This window comes from Bombina bombina, chromosome 2 (genome assembly GCF_027579735.1).
Source record: "Bombina bombina isolate aBomBom1 chromosome 2, aBomBom1.pri, whole genome shotgun sequence".
Lineage (NCBI taxonomy): Eukaryota > Metazoa > Chordata > Amphibia > Anura > Bombinatoridae > Bombina > Bombina bombina.
Genome location: NC_069500.1, coordinates 1,124,371,972 through 1,124,379,397, shown reverse-complemented (window position 1 = coordinate 1,124,379,397; position 7,426 = coordinate 1,124,371,972). Strand labels below are relative to the sequence as shown.

At 36.8% G+C, this 7,426-nt stretch overlaps 1 pseudogene; it reads right to left on the bottom strand.

Moving 5' to 3' along the window:
* Positions 1 to 4,758, bottom strand: part of LOC128647443 (general transcription factor II-I repeat domain-containing protein 2-like) — a 26,716-nt pseudogene extending 21,958 nt beyond the window's left edge.
* Positions 4,759 to 7,426: the final 2,668 nt, after the last annotated feature.

The following is a 7,426-nucleotide window of genomic DNA, read 5'->3' as shown; positions in this document are numbered from 1 at the left end:
AATGTGAGTACCCCTTTGGCATTTTCAATATACTTGCCATCTTTATCTAGTTGATCTGCACATGTGGTGCCCTTTTCCTTTAATTTCTATTTCCAGTGCACAGGAATTATCTGGAGTGGGTGAGCTGATGCGCCCCTAAGTACATCAGCTTGTATCTACTAGCAGATTAGGGTGCTCCTACGATATGTGAGTTTCAATTTGGCATATCTAGACCACTGTGCTTATACATTTGTATAGTGGTTCTACACATGAGGCGCCCATCTGTTCTCTTTTTCATTCTGCAGCTTGTCTCTGTGAGGAGGAGGCAGTCAGTATCCGATTACCCAACCTGGGAAGAAATTGTTTTCCTTTGGAGCAGTGTATTACACAAGTATTGGGACTGCAAATTAAGTATAAATTATATATGTTTGTTCAACAAACATTTGTTTGTCCATTTTTCTACATATGCGCCCCCTTTAAGTTTGCTTTTGTATTTTGCATCTAAAGTGAAATGCGAATCCATCACATTTGTGAACAGCCAAAATGTAATAATTTTCTAGGGCCATTTTAACAAAAAAGATTTCTAACTTTAATGTTAATGTGCCCTGCACTGCTTAACCCACCAGATCAGCTGGTTGTCGAGCTTATTGATTATTTATTTATTTTGGTTCAAATATTAATTCTCTAATATAAAATGTTATCCAAAGAAAAATGATAGAGAACAAAAAGTAGAAAATGATCTTCAAAATAATCTAAAGAAATGTAACACTTTCTAAATAAATCTAAAGGGCAATTCAACTTCAAAAATGTATAAAATACATTTAAAATGTTAAAAAGATTACAAGGATATTTGTTTTATTTCCTGTATTTAAAAGAATATTTTAGGTTGTTAATTTGTATAATTAATTTCATTTTTGAGTTTTTTTACGGAAGTGTCATAACTGATTTGTTGGAAAACATTCACTTCTTGTTAGCTTCAAAATGAGCTTAAAAACTTTACCTCAACCTTTTTCTGTACGACAATACATTTTCAACTTGATTAAGTACCTTAAAGTTAAAGCTGCTTTTTTTTTTTTTTGATACTAAAAGGAAATTCATGTTTGTGCACAAACCCCTCAACCATAGAAGGTATTATTTTAAAAACAGAAACATCCATTGTTTAGAGAGGAAAAAAATGCAATACTTTTTAAAATACCCTCTTTTAGATACAAGAAAGAAAAATATGACATTTAATGTATTTCATATATTATAATTTATTATAAAGAACTTGAAAACAGAAAGAGCAACAGTCTTGATGCAAGGTATGAAAATAATAATGAAATCAATATACTGCTTTGAGTGAAATATAATACAGCCACTTAAAGCTCACTTAAAGCTCAATTTCAAATGGTCTTGCAGATCCGCATCCAAGTACTGAGGATACAAAACACATACACACTTAAAAAAAAAGAAAGGAACGGAAAGGAAACTTATCTTAGTGCAATTAAACATTACAGGCATTGAATCTAACCTCACAATTAATGACATAGCATAATCAGATAAAATTTGTACAGTAGTGAGCGTTCCCTTGGTTACAGTGAAAAGACTCAAAGGGGCATATTTATCAAGCTCTGAATGGGTCTTGATGCCCCGTGTTTCTGGCGAGCCCGCAGGCTCACCAGAAACAGCAGTTATGAAGCAGCGGTCACAAAGACTGCTGCTCCATAACCTGTCCGCCTGCTCTGAGCAGGCGGACACACATCGACGGAAATCAACCCGATTGAGTACGATCGGGTTGATTGACACCCCCTGCTGGCGGCCCATTGGCCGTGAGTCTGCAGGCAGCAGCATTGCACCAGCAGCTCTCGTGAGTTGCTGGTGCAATGCTGAATATGGCGAGCGTATTGCTCGCCGTATTCAGCGAGGTCTGTCGGACAGACCTTAATAACTAGAGGACATAGCATTCAAATGTTCAAGTGAATGAAGCTGTGAAATTAATTAACAAGTAGTTTAATAGTATTTTAGTTAAAAAGGTAGTAAAATAAAACAAAATATTACAATACCTTAATAAAATGAAGGATTAGTTAATTGTATAAAATACAAACCTAATAAAAGCATAGCATATTGCTTTATGTGTTTAAAGAATCTTAACCAAGGTATTTGGATCTGAATACCTGTAGTGATTTAAAACTCATTACAGAATGTCATTTTATCACTATCAAACCTACACAGCTATGTGCTTAACCCACACAAAGGGTTCCACTTATTTAGCCCATTATATTAAAATCTCAATGTATTTACTGTACTTTTAATTTTAATATTTTTTTATTGAGGTTACAATACAGAATGAGAACATAATTTATGCTTACTTGATGAATTAATTTCTTTCATGGTGGTGATAGTCCACAATCCATTACTCATGGGAATTACTCTTCTCTACCACTGGGAGGAGGTAACGATTTTGAAACCCCAAAAGCTCTATAAAACCCCTCCTACCTCACACATACCTTAATCTAACAAGTGAGGCAAGAAAATGGAATAAGTGTCATAAAAGGAGCAGGGAAAAAAAGATGGGGTTAAAAATTATAATCCCAAAAAACAAAGGGTGTGGGCTTGTGGACTTTCACCACCATTAAAGAAATTAATTTATCAGGTAAGCATAAATTAGTGAGAGTCCATGATTCATTATTCATGGGAACTAATATCCAAGTTGTGAAGTCCACGAATAATATCATAAAGGGAGGGATTTAAAATAGCTTTTTTTCACTGAGAAAATAAATCCACAACCCCAAATAAATGTATTTTTATAATGCACTTAAAAAAAGGTTTAACCCTTAAACTGAGACAATCGCCTGAATAACCTTTCTATCAAAGGATGTTTCAGAGGAAGCAAAATCATCAATATTGTAGAATTTAGTGAAAAGTATGCAAAGAAGACCAAGTAGCTGACTTGCAGATTTGATTAACTGAAGCCTCATTCTAAAAAGTCTAAGAAGAGGTAACTGACCTAGTAGAATGAGCATTAATTTGGTGCAGGCTGACCTGCCTCTAAATAAGCTCTGTGAATAAAAAGTTTTAATCAAGAGGTTAAAGAAATAACAGAAGTTTTCTGACCTTTCCTATGTCCAGAAAAAAAAAGAACAAACAAACTATAAGTTTGTCTGAAATCTTTAGTAACATCAATATAGTATTTTAATAGGTTACACAAAAAATAGGGGGAGCAGAGTTATATTGAACAGGTAATTCAATTATATTACTTCCCTGTCATAGGGTATACATTATATTCTCACAATATTTGTGATAATAAGAATTGAACCTGTCGTAGATGCCCAAACTGGGAACAGATAACAACTAGTAAACTAACTGTAAACAAGTATACAACTTAGTAAAAAGATTTGGGCTCTGCGAAAACAATTATTATCAAACTCTGCAAAAATGATATAAGTTACAAAGGATATTATTCCATACCAATCATTCTATTAATCTTTATTGAAATAACTAGGAATAATCATTCATACATAAGCTTAGGCTAAGTTAAAAACACTTAAACCAGGAGGCAGAAGTTCCTGAAGCATTTGTTGTGAAATGCGCGTCAGGGGTCCCTAGGAGTAGCTTTGTCTCTCCTTTTCCTTTTTAATCTGCTTACCAGGGTCATGTAAAATTAGTGTCTGTTATCCATCACTTATGTTAGCCTCAGCTCAGCAGTTATAATATAACAGTAATCTTAAATCAGCCCTCGGATTGTAAGGGTTTAGCTTACCTCTAAAATACTTTGCTGGCTGATTATATTATTATATTACTTTAACAGACATGCAACTTCTGCCTCCTGGTTTAAGTGTTTTTAACCTAGAATAAGCTTATGTATGAATGATTATTATTAGTATGAATGGTATGGAATAATATCCTTTGTAACTTATATAATTTTTGCAGAGTTTGATAATAATTCTTTTCACAGAGCCCAACTCTTTTTACTAAGTTGTATACTTGTTTACAATTAGTTTTCCCTAGGAGTAGCTTTGTCTCTCCTTTTCCTTTTTAATCTGCTTAGCAGGGTCATGTAAAATTAGTGTCTGTTATCATCACGTATGTTAGCCTCAGCTCAGCAGTTATAATATAACAGTAATCTTAAATCAGCCCTCGGATTGTAATGGCTTAGTTTACCTCTAAAATACTTTAGTAAAGGCTCTACCAAATCCATAGCTATTGGCTCAAAAGGAACCTCTATAACAGGAAGAGGTATTAGTGGATTGCTGTAACCTTTAAATGGAGCCTGACAACTGACATTCTTGGCAAGATTTACAAAATATCTCTATTGAAATGAAAATACCAGGCCAATAAAATCATGCAAGAACTCTTTCTCTGGTCTTTTCAATACCAAGGTGCCCCCCCTAGCACATGGCTATGGGCTAATTTCAAAACTGTATTTCTATAAGACTTGGGAACCAGTAATTGCTCCACTTTTTCAACCCATTTTTTCTGCTCTATAAAGCAGGTTATTTTTAACCTTAAAATAAGGAAAACATCATTGTAAGAGTCAGGTCCTCCCATACCAGAATTATTCCCTAGATCCACAAATGTTATGTCTTCTCCAGAAGCATTACTCTGAGGGGGTCCTGCATCTTTGCCAAGACACACGAGAGGTGCCTTCTGCACAGTGTCTGTTTCCCAATCAATATTGGAGAATGGAAAAATGTTTTCCATTTCCTTCACCTCCTGTAACTTCCCAGGATGAATCCCATGACCTACTGAAGGTTTCTCCCACACTTGACAAAAGTAAGAAAAGTCTTTCCCCAATACCATATCATAGGGCAATACAGGCACTGCCCCTACTTGACACTTAACTGTACCAATATATGTGATAATTTCAACCTCAGTTGTAGGGTATGAGTTTTTGTCCCCATGTATACAGAGGTATCAAGCATTTGCTCTCTTTCTAACTTTTCTGACTGAAGCAAAACACTTTTTACCAGAGTAACTTCACTCCCTGAATCAAGGAGTGCTTGTACACTCTTACCCTCCACATTCACAGATCTTAAATGACTAGAACACATAGCACTGTAAACAAAAGACATTTTGGTGCAGGTTAACATTGTACTATGTCTGTCCCTTGAACCTATATTACACTGCATAGGCTCCTCCCCCTGTGTATACTTACGTGCAATATGCCCTAACTCTTGGCATTTAAAACACTTTATTTGTTCATCAGTTTGGCCTCTTAGCCATAATGGTTCCCTAGGGAGCCATTTCCCACCAAAGTAATTTTGTCCCTGGTTATGAATAGACCTTTGTCCTTCTGTTTTTCCACTTGTTTTTTTATAAGGCAGCTTTAATTTAGGTTGAGGATCATTGCTGTGCAATTCCTTAGCAGTCAAATATCTCTCAACCAGGCTCATCATTTCTTCTGGGTCTTTAGGATCCCCTTGACTGACCCAGTGTCGAGATGGCAGATTCCTGAGAAATCGATCCATTACAACCATTTCTATGACTTTTGTGGCTAAATTAATATCTAGCACAAGCCATTTCTAAGCAAGTCAGAGCAGTTCATACATTTGTGCTCTTGTAGGTTTCCCATCTCAAGCATCCAATTGTTAAATCTTTGGGTGTGAATTGCAGGTGTTACTCCCAAGCGTGTTACAATTTCAGTCTTTAGTTTCTGATAATCTTGAGCTTGGCTGTGAGACTAATCCTCATATGCTTTCTGGGTTTATCCACTAAGACATGGTGCAAGTAGCCCTGTCCACTGTTCAGGTGGCCACTGTCCCCTGGCAGCAATCCTCTCAAATGTTGTGAGGTAAGCCTCAATATCATCCGTCTCTGACAACTTATCCAGAAAGTCATTTGCTCGGATATAGCGCCCCCTATCCACAGTGGGGGTAGCTACAGAAGGTTGTAGGACTTGCTGCAATACATTAACCAATGTAGCGCTATCCTCTTGCTGGGCATCCATTATGCTGCTTACTTGTGCAGACAGTAAGCAATTTGTCTCCTGCTGTACAGCAGTAGCTTGCACCAAAGCTTTCACCAGCTCCTCCATTTTGTAAAAGTTCTCCTCTTAGAAGTAACAGATAATACAAAGGCAGGTATATATATATATATATATATATATATATATATATATATATATATATATATATATATATATATATTTCTAAAAGGCACAGTGTCACTTTAATTTCCAACAGTTTAAAGCAAAAGTTTTCTTTTTCTTTTATACCCACAGACAATATTTTTGCTATTCCCGCATTCTCCACCATATTGTAATCCAACACCCACTCCTGGTTTCAAGGAAATATCACGAACCTCTATGGTATAAATGACACAGCCTTGATAAATTTAAACAGTCAGTTTTATTTTCACTGTGCAAGTGTAGATAACAGCAATGTGTGTTTATAGCAGTTTAACACACTTAATACTATAAACAAAAGCCTAGCTAAATTTGAGCTCTTACTAACATAAGTTTACATCCCTTACTGAATCAAGGTAAATTAAACTAAACAAAACATACTGTTTTTAGCAAACTCACTTTTTCTCAGCTCTTCTCAGCTGAGCTGTAATGTGTCTCTCTCCAAGTCAGAAACACTCTGGAGGCTCTCTCTCTCTACCTAGCAGCTGGAGAATAAATTACCCTCCTTTGATTAAACACATGTGAGGAAAAATCCCTTCCTGATTGCTCACTGTGTAAACTGAAGAATGGAACACTGGCCCACCCTCTCTCCAGTGTTCCACCCCAGGGACCCAAAATCACAGCAGCTTAATTACTAACACACCTGGCCTTCAACAAACTGACCTGTCTGCCGCGATAACTGTAGGCATGATGGGGCGGTGACGAATGGGTGTGACTGAGATGGGGCCGGGTGGGGCAGGGGCGGGTGTGATGGCGACAGGGGTGGGCCAGGCTGCCATGACAGGGGCGAGGACAGGCTGGAGCGGCCATGGCCTTGAAAGAGAGTAACAGAGAGGGGGAGAGAGAAAAAAGATGAGGAGTGTATTGCCTATTAAAATGTATACCTTAATACATATGCTAATAGCCAGGGCTTGGCGGGCGTGGTGGGGGCGGAATATGGGCAGGAGTGGCCATGTTCGTGAGAGAGAGAGCAACAGAGAGGGGGGAGAAAGAAAAAGAGAGGTGGGAGAGAAAGCAAAAGAGAAGGGAGAGAGAGCAAAAGAGAAGAGAGAGAGAGCAAAAGAGAGGGGAAGGAGAGCAAAAGATGGGGGAGATGTACACTGTGTATATATATATATATATATATATATATATATATAAGGCCTTATAAGTTTACAACAGGATCATGTACTTATACATGACCTCCTGTACCTAATTATGGCTACATATTGGCCTTCTACAATCTTAGAAAATCTTCCCATTAGGAGGAAAATGTAAATATACACTAGTATAAATAGTCTTTATAAAAGTTATATTAAATTAAACTATAATAAGAGTCAACTAATGTACTTAAGTAGGTACTCT